This window comes from Camelus bactrianus, chromosome 27, assembly GCF_048773025.1.
Source record: "Camelus bactrianus isolate YW-2024 breed Bactrian camel chromosome 27, ASM4877302v1, whole genome shotgun sequence".
NCBI lineage: Eukaryota > Metazoa > Chordata > Mammalia > Artiodactyla > Camelidae > Camelus > Camelus bactrianus.
Window position 1 is genome coordinate 27,825,809 of NC_133565.1, and position 13,029 is coordinate 27,838,837.

General features: G+C 42.5%; 1 protein-coding gene across 2 annotated transcripts in view; it reads left to right on the plus strand.

Annotated features, from left to right (window-relative positions):
• Positions 1 to 13,029, plus strand: part of SH3GL3 (SH3 domain containing GRB2 like 3, endophilin A3) — a 107,523-nt gene that overhangs the window by 36,038 nt on the left and 58,456 nt on the right. The gene's annotated exons all lie outside the window — the stretch shown is intronic.

Genomic DNA, 13,029 nt, shown 5'->3' on the forward strand with positions numbered 1-13,029 from the left:
CTGACACCAGCACCATCTCCCTGACCTTCAGGCCTTCTCTCTTCTCCCCCTCCCCTTGCCTCCTTCCCTCCCTCCCTGCTCCATCCCCCTTCTCTTTCTCCTTCCCTTTGTCCCCTTGCTTGTCGCCCCCAGCCTCTCTCCCTCTCTCTCTCCCTCTCTCTTGCTATCTCTCTCTCTCTCTCTCTCTCTCTCTCTCTCTCTCTCTCTCTCTCTCTCTCTCTCTCTCTCTCTCGTGCGCGCGCGCGCGCACACACACACACACACACACACACACACACACAGTCACAATGTAATCAGCACTGTGTTTCCCCACCTTTGCCTGGCTGTCACCTCACTCTGTCTCTCTCCCCACCAGCTCCCTCCAGATAAGGTGTTATTCTGCCGAAGAACACTTAGAGAATCCTCGTTAACTAGATCAAGGAGCAGCTGGCAACATTTTCCCTGCCTCTCACATTTAACAAAGGTTTTCTCTCCTTTCCTTCTTAACTTCAGAGCAGTTTGAAAACATTCCTTTAAAAGCATGTCTCCATAGCATCGGTCCTCATGACAAATCCAGATTCTCCTTTTCAGACAGATTTCAGCCACTGCGTGATGACAGTCAGAGTCTGACTTGCACAACAGTTGTACTTTCCCTGTTGTGAATCTGTGCTTCTCTGCTGGGTGTGTTTGTGATGTCTTCCCAGTTCTGCTTTCCACCCTGGTCCATTGATCCCAGCTTAGCGCTCAGAGGGTCTTTGAGAAGCTGTGTAATTGAGATAGAACTAGGTCAAGGTTTTGAACATTAAATGTGTGGGATGTTTGTTACTTGGTAAAGAAAAGGAATTTGTTTTCTGAAAGATCAATCATGACTAGGGAATAAAGACTAGGGAATAATATGACATGGTGTCAGAGCTTTCATGATCTTATTCAACCTCCCCTTTGAGCCCCACATCTACCTAAACTGTTGAGCCACGCTGGATGAGTCACCTTTGTCCTTCGACAGGCTCATATCTGCTTTTTGGTACCTTAGCTCATGCTTTCTTTCATCTGGGAACACCCTTTCCCCTCCTCTTAGCGCCTCCAAATGCTATGAATTCTCCAAGGCAGAATTCCCACCCTACTTCCTTTCTTAAGTCTTTCCTACCTGGCCAGAGCGCAGCCCTCACACTCTGCTGTAGGCTTACTTTTCGCTGCTCTGCTCTTTGCGGTTTACACGTCTGTCACAATGGGCTAAATCGTTGGCCGTCAGTGATTGATTCTAACTCCAGCCCCCCTCCCCTCCCTTGGAGATCGAAGGGTTTGGATGGAGAATTCCAGCCTTCTACTCACTTGGTCTTTCTGGTGACCAGCCCCATCCCGAGTTGTCTAGGGGCCCCACCTTAAGTCATCATCAGCATAGACTCAGAGGTACTCAAAAGGGACTCGTAAAGAATGACAAAGGACAGTCCCATCACTCAGGAAATTCCAGAGGTTTTAGGAAACCAGGGACAAAAGCCTTATATATTTCTTATTATACCACAGTAATTTAGAATCCATTCACATGGAAACAGATTGCTTTTAGGTCAGGAGTTTGTGTGCCTCTTTTGAACCCTTGAAATGTAAGCAGAGGAGAAGTGGGTTCCTCCTAGTCACAGCTGTCACGGGTCAGACTTCTGCTACTTGAGTGTGTGCCAATGCCTGGAGCCTGTGAATGTTACTTTACCTGGCAAAGGGACTTTGCAGTCGTGATTAAGTTAAGAATCTTGAGATAAGGGCATTACCTTGGGTTACCTGGTTGGGTCTGATGTAGTCACAGGGGTCCTTAGTAAGACAGAGGCAGGACGGAAGAGAAGGCAAAGTGAAGATGGAAATAAGAGATTGGAGTGAAGTGAGGAAGGGGTTAGGGGCCAAGGGATGCAAGTGAAGGTGACCTTCAGAAGGTAGAAAAGGCAACGACATGGATTCTCCCCTAGAACCTCCAAAAGGAACCAGCCCTGCCAGCACCTTATGTTAGCCCTGATTTTTGATTTCTGACCTCTAGAACTGTACAGAAATAAATCTGTTTTGTTTTAAGCCCCTAAATTCTTGGTAATTTTTTATAGCAGCAATAGGCTTCCTGCACTTGAGTTCATCATTTAGCAGCAGCGATGCCCAAGTATGAGCTGTGGATAATTGTTTTTAGCATTTCAAAGAATTGTCACCTGGCCCAAATAAACTGTTTTCACACTTTGCTTAATTGCTTGTGCTATATTTTAGTCCCTAGCTTTGATCACCTGTATGACAAATGGAATCAGAATGAATTCCAAAGCTAACAGGCAGAGGGCCTGACATAACTTCACAGAGATGACACGGGTGGTTTGGGAAGTGTTTTGCTTGAAAGCACCTGGCTGTAGGTAGCAAGCTGTGGGTTTGTCTTGGGGTGAGGGTGGGGTAGGGTAGGGTGCAGGTAGGAGGGTGAGATGGAGGAATGAGAGTTAATTCCTAGGCAGGGTTTCTCAAACCTGTGTGAACTAATGTCCCCCCTTTTATAAAAAGCTTCTTGTGTTGAGTTAAATTTAGCTTTGTTATATTGTTACTTAAATATGAATGAACATAAAACTAAACGTTAACTTACGCTTATAGCTTTAAGACAAGTATAAACTCCAAACTTATTTCAAACAAAACTACTAACCCAATAAAATTCAAATGAACACCACTGAGTTAATGTCATGGATAATGTTCTTTTGCTTGATCTAATTTGGCGTTCTCATCATGATTTCACACAGACTTGTAAAGTTCTAGTGTGTTATCTCTGTTTCAACTGAACTATGTTTAATTCACTATATGATATTGTTATGTTCAAAGAAGCAGACACATCACAGTAATTACTTGATTTATCAGGAACAGTTTTCAGACTCAAATGCCAATATTCAGTTGAGTTCATTTACGTAAAGATCAAATGCTGACCAGGGTAAACTGTAGTGTTTAATAGTGTACACGTAGGGGTGAAAAGTCAGGATTGTGACAACTTGTGAGGTGAGGGACGAGGTTGTGTTGGAAAGGGGTATGTGGGGACTTCTGGTTTGCTGGCAGTGTTCAGTTTCATGACCTGGATATTGTTTCTTCAGTCTTTGTGTGTGTGTGTGTGTGTGTGTGTGTGTGTGTGTGTGTGTGTACTAATTTTTAAAGGTATAAAACATAAGTGTGCAGATTGTTGGTTTATCTATAAACTGAACACTAGAACAATCCCATCAAGGACAAGAAATAGAACATTGCTAGCGCCCAGACCCCCCCTTTCCCCATGTGGCCTTTAAGACAGATATACTCCTCTCTCCCTAGCAATTACTATTCTCTTATATAGCAGTCACTTACTGCTTTTATTTACAATTGTATAACCTAAATATCCCTAAATACAATGAATTACTTTCACCTATTTTTTTTTAACTTATAAAAACAAAGCCACGTTCTGTATTTTCTTTTGTGTTTGACTTCTTTTCACTCACCATTTATTTTTTCAGAGCCATCCATGCTGTTCTGTCACTGTAGCTCATTTTTATCACGATATAGAATACCTAATTTATTCGTTCTCCTGTTGGTGGACTTCTGGGTTGTTTTCCGTTTTGGGCTGTTACAGATAATCCTGCTGTGAATTGCTTGCTGGATTGTATGATATACATTACTAAATAATGCCAAACTTTGTTCTGAAATGATTTTCCATGGTGGTTTTCATTTTAGTTTGTATTTCTCTGATTTTGAATGAGGTTGAATGCTTTTTCATATGTGTACTGGCCATTTGTATTTCCTTTTTTGTGAAGGGTCTACTCAACTATTTTGCACATCTTCCTATTGGATTTTCTGTCTTTTTCATATTGATTTATAAGGTATATCTTCATTCTGGATATAAGCTTTTGTCAGTCGTAGCTCAGTGTTATTAATTATTGTGATCATCTTCTCCACTGCCCTAATAGTGTCTGTTGATGAATGGAACTGCTTAATTTTAATGTAGTCAAATTGATCTATTTTTCCCTCTGCGGTAAGTGCTTTTATGTATTCTTTTTAAGACATCTTTCCCAATTCCAGTTTACAAAGCTATTCTTTATTTCATCTTTTAAAGCTCGATGGTTTCTGTTTTCACACTTAGTCATGTATGCTAAGAACAGTAGAGGGTCTGAAATTTTACCCTGCTTGTAAGCTAACAAGTTACCCTGCTCAGTTCCATGAGTGCTGCAAAAGACACAAGGCTTTGGGGTCAGAGACAAATGACTTTATTCCTCACAAAAATAGCAGCAGCCAGAGTAGCAGGATTTTCTTGTGCCAGTTCCTGAGTGCAGAGTCCCACAGGACAAATGTGAAGAGGCCCAGGTGACTCCTGTATGTGAAGGAGGTTGTCTTATAGGAGAGGAACCCCAAGCCAAGGCAAGCTAAGTAAGCCTGCCTGGCTTTTGCTTCAAAGGGAGACCTCCTCTTTATTTTCCTGTCCTTTTCCCTACAGAGAGACATCATATCTTCTAAGACAGGTTGCTCTACAGACATCTTTGAAAAGATAGTCTGGAACAAAGGGAGCAAAGCCTCTACTGACAAGACTTGTAGAAACATGAGAGACCTAGGGAGAATTATCTCCCAAAAGTGCCATCCACCTGTTACTGATGTGTCTGTGGTGGGAAGTAAGTTCTGTTATTTTCCATGTTGATTTTTAGTTTCATGTAATTATCCCAGCATCACGTACTGGTAAAGTGGGAGACTGCTCTATTCTAGGGGAACAGGTGCTGCTGAGTTAGACTGGGGTTCCTGCAACTGGAGGCAGAAAGGACAGAGCTCCATAGGACGTGTGTTCTTGGGGAAGGGGCCAAAGGAGGGAGAGGGGTCTGGGGTGGTCTTCTTCATCAGATCTTAAAATATGTTTGTGTCCATAGAGAGACAAACAGGACATTTGAAATAGGCCTGTATTTCTCTTAACCTGTTAAATATTCAGTATAAAGTTGAATTTAGAATCTGAAAGTTGAGTTATATGGATCATGGACCTAGAATTATCTGCACGGCCAGCTGGCCTCTTTCTGAGCTTTCGGGTTCCTCTTACTGATATGTGTCCTTCCATTTCCACTCTGAAAAGCAGTCTCCTTGGCAGAATAAATGGTAACCAAATGTACAGACTTCTGGGTGGAAAGTGCTATTTTGTGAGCAAAGTACAAAATCTGTAACAAAAGAAAACAAACTACAGAGCAAAAGAAATTTTGTATCATAATTCAGGGTCCATTTAAGATACAGAAACCATGCTAAGCGTTTCAAATAAGAGGAATTTCTGACTATACAGGGGTTTGAAGCCTGAAAGAACAAAAGTGGATGCTGAAGTAATTCAGAGATCGGTAACTTCAGGAAGCAGCTGCTACCTCAAGGTGCTGGGGGGCAAAGGGAAGAACTGTGATCTCAGAACCTACGAGGTCAGAGGAGGGACTGCCGTGGGTGGGCTCTGCCCTGAGAGGGTGGCGAGAGCTGGGTCTTGAATCCCCGAGATGACACCCCAGTGCTGGTGCCAGAAGTGCAAAGATTGGGTGCTGGGGCTTTTACGATGCTAAATGGATGCTGACAGAGGCGGAAGCAGGAACAGAGCCCTTCCCTACTCCTCCCACTTTCCACTGTCAGAACCTAACTAGAAGCCAGCGACATGGAAGCCTGAGAAATGTAGATTGCAGAGCAATAGCCCCAGTGTCACCAAGTAGACGCAGAGGGGTGGGGTTGGGGCTGAGAGACGATAGACAACCAGCACAGATTCTGAGCAGCAGATTGTTCAGATTAGAACATCCTACAACAGTACAAAAATTGTAATGCTCATTTTATTGCCGATTCTGGGTCAGTGTGGAGTGATGGTCAGCTCCCTGGTTTCTCTCTGTGACGTCCCAGCCCCTCGGCAGGGGCTGTGTCCAAGCTGAGGCTAGTGGAGGCCAGTGGTGCTGACCCTGGAAGGAGGCTCTGGGGCAGTGTTTGCTGTTTGTTATCTCCCTGATTACTTTCCAAAGTCAAGCTGAATTAGTTTGGGATGTACATGCGCTTTTGAGGTCAAAGCCAGAAGCCATATCATCTGAGGTCTCGTTGTAGCCTCTCCTCTCATCACCTGGGAAGCTGGGGCTGTCTGGGCAGGTGGGCAAGGAAGGAACAGGTGCAGAGGGAAAGAGGGAAATGATGCACTCAGTATGGAGCGTTTGAGTGGGGATATTCAGGAGGCAGCTGGATATGTGGATCTGGAACTCAGGAGAGTGAATTGGGGCTAAAGATAATAATTTGGGTGCCTGATGTAAGGGACGCTTTTGAGACTATATTTAATTTCCCAGGAGAGAATGGAGGAGTGAGAAGAGATGAGGGAAAAGTTGAAATCAGTCCTTGGAGAGGGCCCCTCAACATTTTCAAAGTGAGAGGAGTCTGCAAGGGCAGGAGAGACCATCCTAATAGAAAAAAAAAAAAAAAGAAAGAAAGAAACATCCTGATAGAAAGCTCTTTTTTGAGCTGTTATTTGCTTGCAACTTTCATCTCGGTGTTACTTAATTGTGCTGTAGTGGAACGCAGTTGCAACAACCATGATGCAAGTTGAAAATGCAGATCCCAAAGTGCTGCTTTTTAGGGACAATCTCCCTCAAAGGACATCTTCCACAAATGTGATTCAGGCAGTCAGTCCACACTCTCCCTGTCCTTTGCTGCAGGGCTGGTGGAGGAGGACGCCGGTTTTTGCTGTCCTCGTCTCTGCAGGTTTCTTGGACCTGACTTAGGCGTTGCACATGTGCTGTGATCACACTAGTGTTGCTGCCTTAATTTCCCTCTGGAATTGAGTTTGATCCATTGAGTTTCTTTTCTTGCTTTGTCATTATAGCTGCTTTTTAAAAAGCAAGATAACTAAATTTTCTGAGCCAGTAATTTCAGTTTGGCTGAGAAGAGGCAAAATATATGGAGTGTCTGAAATCTGCTTTGAGATCACAGAAAGGTCTTTTCCTGATTAAAGTATCCAATAAAACCTCCTGCGTGCCATTGTTATAGGAGATTATTGGTTAGTATGTAATACATTACCTTATAGCGGAAGAAAAAAGGCTCCATGACTGTAGCCTGTGCCGGTAAAAGCAAGTACAACTGAAAAAAAAATTACTACTATGAATAAAGTAAATAAGCTACAAGAATATATTGTATGGCACAGGGAATAGAGTTAATATTTTATAATAACTGTAAGTAGAGTTTTTTTTATTTTTATAAGAGTATAATCTTATAAAAATTTTGAATCACTATGTTTTACATTTAAAACTAATATAATATTGTAAATCAACTGTACCCCAATTTAAAAAATAAATAAGTGAAAGAAAAAAAGGAAAGACTGTGTGCTGGGGCTTTTGCTGCTACTTGATGGATGCTGACAGAGACTGAAAGGAAAAGAAAAATTTGAAGAACTGAAATAGTTTCCTTTCTTTCCCTCCAAACTGTAGATATGGTCCACTTTTTGAGAACAGCTGATATACCCAAATCTAAATTTATATGACAAATAGATATAAGGGAGATTTTTACATCATTAGCACTTTTTTATTTTACTAAAGGGATTCTTTGAAGATGCCTCTAACAAGCTTCTAAATTAAAAATGTGTTTTGAATTATGAAAAACAGATTTACACATAATTTTTCAGGAATACACATCCCAGAAAGGAAGTACTGTTGTAAAGTGTTGAGCAAGGTCGTGAAGGTTTTCATGGGAAGGCAAAGAATGTAACATTCATTTCTACCTTTTCTTTTCCCTTATCAGCATCTCAAAATAGACCAACTGTACATTGTATTGTTACTGTTTATTTGCTACAATATCAATGACGTCTCACTTGATTTTAGTCCTTTAGCCTTGAGCTCAAATGACATCATGGAAATAAGTGAGTACTTTAAGATGTTCTGGGAAGAGTTTGGAAGGGCAGGGTTGCATGGGAGGGTTTGCTGAGGAAGTGCAGGGTGGGCGCCCAGGAGGGTAGCGGAGGCCCTTTGGAGAAGAGACCAAGGTCATGAGTTGCATGGTCCAGGAGCCTGCCTGAGATTGGCTTTTTTCATGTGAGGGCACCTTGTTGAAGAGGGTGGAGGAGCCAAGCCCTCTAAGCAGCATTGAAGCCTTTCCACCTTAGCTTCCGCATTGTGAATTAGTCCATGTTAGCAGGATTTTTTTGCTCCCTGTGGCCAAGCTTTGGGAGCTTTTATGAAATCCTGGGAATGTTCTGGCCCTCAGCTCTCGATACAGACCCAACCTTAATTTATGCATCTGGTGGGTTTATTTTGCTTTGTTTTGGTTTCGTTTTGCTCTTATCCTTTTCATCTCTTTGTGACCTCAGATCTCCAAAACGAGCTGAGTGTGAAATCAGTCAGGATTCTCCTCCCTGAGACCCATGTGTGGGCAAAAGCAACAACCGCCCCAGTGACCACCAAAACCTTTCAGAACAGTTAAAGGGGAAGGTCATATTTGGTCTTCAGCGATGTTAAATTTAACCAAACAGCAAAGGCCAGGGGATGTGAGAAAGACTATGGAAAGTGATTACACTATATAAGATGATTTCTACTCCACCTGTTTTGAAGTTTCACTCAAGTTTGGCTCTTCCTGAGTGTCAGGGCGTGAGTAAGGTCAGCCTGAGAGGAGGTGACAGTGGGTCACGTGCACAGCTAGGGAGTTCTGTGGGGCCTTTGTGGCCTGGAGGTTTTTATTTGCAAAATTGTGGGTGAATCAGCCTTTTCTCCTTAAAGCTTCAGCACTTACAAGCTGCTGACCCACTGGCTTAGAAAAAATCTAGATGCTGTTTTCTTTGTTGTTTTGTCAGGAAAGATGTTATGTCCCCATTTCCAAAGAGAAGTCATATGGATTCATGCCTTTCACCTGTAACTTTCTGTTCAGCTGTTTTGTTCTTATAGGAGGATTTTTTTTAAACTTTCTGAGACTGTTTCCCATATAACTCTTGGAAAGTGACCCAGACAGAATAATAATGTTACTAATTTTGTGCTTTATTCCCTTATCTTGAAGTTATGAAAAGAGCAGATTTGCTTTCCTTCAATTAATCATCATGCTTTTCTGTTATTGCCATCCAGCAACTGTATAATGATTTTTTTTTTTTTAAATCTTAACTTCACTGAAGGTCTCTAGGCCAAGAGGTCACATGTTTGGAGATATTATGGTTTATTTCCTTGCTATCATTCAGAACCAAATTTTACTGTACTTTTATTAGAGAAGTGTCACTAACAGAAATTCAAACAATATCCTTAACATTTCCACAGATGATTTCAGTGGCCTTCAGTACATTTTGTGGGGGCAGTTACTGGCCAGGAGGCCTCCTGTTTGGTGTGCATTGTTCTAGTGCTGGGGGTACCATAACGAGTAAGACAGACAAGATCCTGCTCCAAGGACCTCACAGGCCCCTGCAGGAGGCTGGCTGGGAGCGCAGCATGGTAGGTGTTGTGTTAGCACATGAGGGGATCCACAGGAGAGGCGCCCAACTAGGTCTCGGGAGTCAGGCCAAACGTCTCAGTGAGACACTTGAACTAAGCCTTGAAGGTCTTGTTAGGGGTTAGCTAGGTGGGAAAAGCCTTCCAAGGCAATGGGAATAGCACGTACAAAGGCAGAAAAGAACAGGATGCTTCTGAGGGACTAAGAATTTAGGGGTGGAGGCATGGCTCTGAATGGGGTGGGAGAGCCACAAGGAGCAGCCAGGTCACGGAGGGTATGGCGCACTGTGTTAAGGAGTATGAGTTTTTATTTCAAAGGCTGCAGGGGGCCATTGAATCAGTGTGGGGAATGACATTATTCAGTTGGTGCTCTGGCTAGCTCCCTGGCAGCAGTGTGGCGGAGGGAGTTGAGGAACCCAGGTAGGAGGCTGACAGAGTAGTTCAGGGCTGAGATGGTGGCCTGAACTGAGGATGTGCGAATGGGAATGGAGAGAAAGAAGTGGAATCAAGACATATTTGGGATGTAGGATGATAGGACTTGGAGGCTGATTAATTAGGGGGTGGGGTGGGGTGGAGGAGTGTGTGTTGGATGAGAAAAAGAAATTAGAGTTAATTCAGGAGCGTCCAGAGAGGAAAGGGAAGAGACTTATGTCACACAGGCCAAGAAGAGAGGTACTTTGAAAAAGAGGTTGGTCAATAGAGTCAGAATGCCCATGTAAGCTAAGAGCTGACATTTATTTGGGGGATTTAGAAAGTAGGTCATTGGTGAGAGCAGTTTAAATGGAGCCTTCTGGGGGCACTAAACTTCTTTTTCAGGATCCTTTTGGGGAGGGTCCTGTTCATAACTTGGGCCCTACTTCTGGTCCCCGGGTTTGCTGACCTTTGATCTGCCCTGAGTTTGGGGGTGCAGTCATTTCTCCTCTCTCTAACTTAAGCCAAAGGCTCTGGTTCTTTGCTTCTGTCTGTAGATTTTTAAAAATTCGCCGACCTGTTGACCTGATTCTGCAACTCACAGAGGTTTCATGCAGACCAAGAAAAACTAATGAGGAAAAGAAAAACATTTGACGTTATAAAGTAGATACTAATTTTTTTCTAGGATAAAGAATTCTAAAAACAAGTAAGTCAGAAAAGAGTTACCAAAAATCCCTCTCTCAGACTTTTCTCAGCAACATTAAACAGTGAACTTGCAATGTCTCCAAAAGACTGAGAAGGGAATAAATTGACACCCAAATACTATATTTAGTTTGGTGCCTAGAGGGCACTCAATTTTGCCCAAATGCAAAGGTCTCCTCTCTAGGGGTGGTTGCAGACATTTGTGTATAACTTATTGTCACTTTTGTAAAACACACTTTTGTGAAGTAAGTGTGTGTGTGTGTGTGTGTGTAAATTTAGGGAAAAGGTGGGGAAGAATTGTCCTAGGCTGTTAACAGTGATCATAGCAGGAACAGGGGGAATCATTGCATTCAATTTTTATAATTAGGTCAAAATTTTAATAAGATTTGGTAATATTTTACATTTTGTATTTTTCATTTTTTTTCAGTTTTTAAAAATGCAGTTTATATGAAAGAACAGAAGCTATCACAGGTCAAGGCTTGGTTATACAATTCTTTATTTAAAACAAGGAGTTCCTGCTAATACATTAAAAAACCCGAATATATCATTTGTCTTAGAACTCTCTTTAGACTGCTACTGCTTGGTGAGCATTAGGAGTAAAACATACTCAGTGTCAACCTCCTACCTCCTCTTGAAGGTGATGAAATTTTCCTAGAATGGGCAGTAAGATGGCTTAAGGAGAATGGAATACATTTTTCCAGCCCAACTATTTCTTGTGGTTCAAAGCTCATTTTATCATTCTCCCGTCTGACCTTTTATAATTCGCCTTTTATAACTTTTATACTTGACATTGTCCTTAGCAGATCTTTGTGTACCTAGGTCAATGAAAAGGGTACCCAACAGAGCAAATCCCACAAAGGAAGAAAGGAGAAGAGTTATTCCTCCCAAACACATTGAAACCCTCTCTGGCCCCCATGCACGAATGGGTTCTGGGAACAAAAGTTCCCAGAAAGAGAGTGAACTTCATGATGAATTACATTCCCCCAAAGACTCTGCCTTAACCATGCAGGGTCTCTACAAAGAGAATTTTACATTTTTCTGTGAAAGGATCAAATAGAAAATACCAGTCAGAATCAAATTTTTAAAAAGGTCAGACTCATAGAAGCCTACAGCTAATAATCATTGGCTTGAGTACACACTGGCAAACTTTTAAGAAAACATAAATTATGGGGGGAAAATGTCAGCCTCCTCCATCAGCCCTAATTGGAAATGGCCAAAGAAATATAAAAAGGGATGGAAACCGGCGTTAGTGCTGGAAATTAGAGAAGTCTTCCACCCACATGCCACCAGCTTGGAGGAAGTTCTGTCGGATATGGTACAAACTACAAGAGGCTACCTCGGCCAAATCACAGATAATCTTTTCCAGAAAAAGGTAGGGTGTACAAAAAGTAAATAGGAGAGATTCTGCTAGTCCCTACCCTCCGTAAGAGCCTCCAGTTTCCAGATGTGAGAGCTAAGAGGGGTCAGCCTTTGTGCAGACTGGGAATAGTTGCTCCAATTGTCACCCCATTTCCCATAGTGCACCCACAATTTAGAATCAGCTCCTGAGGGAAGCCCAAAGCCAAGCCAAGCCTGATGACAGCAGACCTTGCTGATACACAGTGGGTGGGGCATCCAGAAGGTGGGTGGTCCTGGGCATGCTCAGCCAAGAGAGGGTTGGGCCAAAACTCTGCTTCTTTCTACTTCTCATCTTTTGTTTTCTTACTGTAGAGTCTGGGACATTTCTTTGACTCTGTCTTCCCAATAAGCAATTCATATTTCAGCTTTGTCCTTTAAGTGCTCATACTTTTTTATTTAGTTTTTTTTTTCTTTCTGATTGCTCCTTTTTCATTGTAGCCATTTCTTGTTTTATGCATATGCTATCTTCTCAAATGTGTCTGTGGGCATTAATGAGAACTTTTAGAAGTTGTCCTCTATGCCTTGATTATCTCTATTTCCTTTGGATCATGTTAAAGTTTCCTCTTTGATATTTTCTCTTACTCTCCTTGTTTTCCTCCAGTTTCTATGATTCCTGGTTGTTAGTCGATAAGAAGGAAGGACTAAGTCCTGGTTGGTGGGTGGCTGGCTTAGGTTTTGTCTGTTTGCCTAAGAGTCTTCTTACTGGAAGGAGTGAGTGTAGCTGGGTGGTTTGTTACTTGGTGGGTTTTACAATAGAGTGAGTAGCCGCAGGGGACAAGCAGGAAGGTTGTTGGGATGTTTGAAAGGTTCTGTAGCATATCTAGGATTTTTACACCCATTTTGGGGCCCATCTGATTATAATAGTCCACTCTCTCGAGTGTAGGTGCAGAACAAAAATTCTAGCTGCGTGTTGGTCAGTTGATATTATTTATGGCTAATATTTAATGGGACTTAACAGTGTCTGATGCTATTCTTTCATGTTAACCCTAGTATATGAGCTATAACCCCTATACATAATCAGCAGTGGGGCAGGGGTGTGGACCAAGATGGTGTAACTGCAGAATCTCTGCCCTCCGGTGTACAGGTGGGCACAGGGATGGAGCTGGAGGGCGTCCACTGATCCTTGTTGCTTTCTGTACAGTTCTTT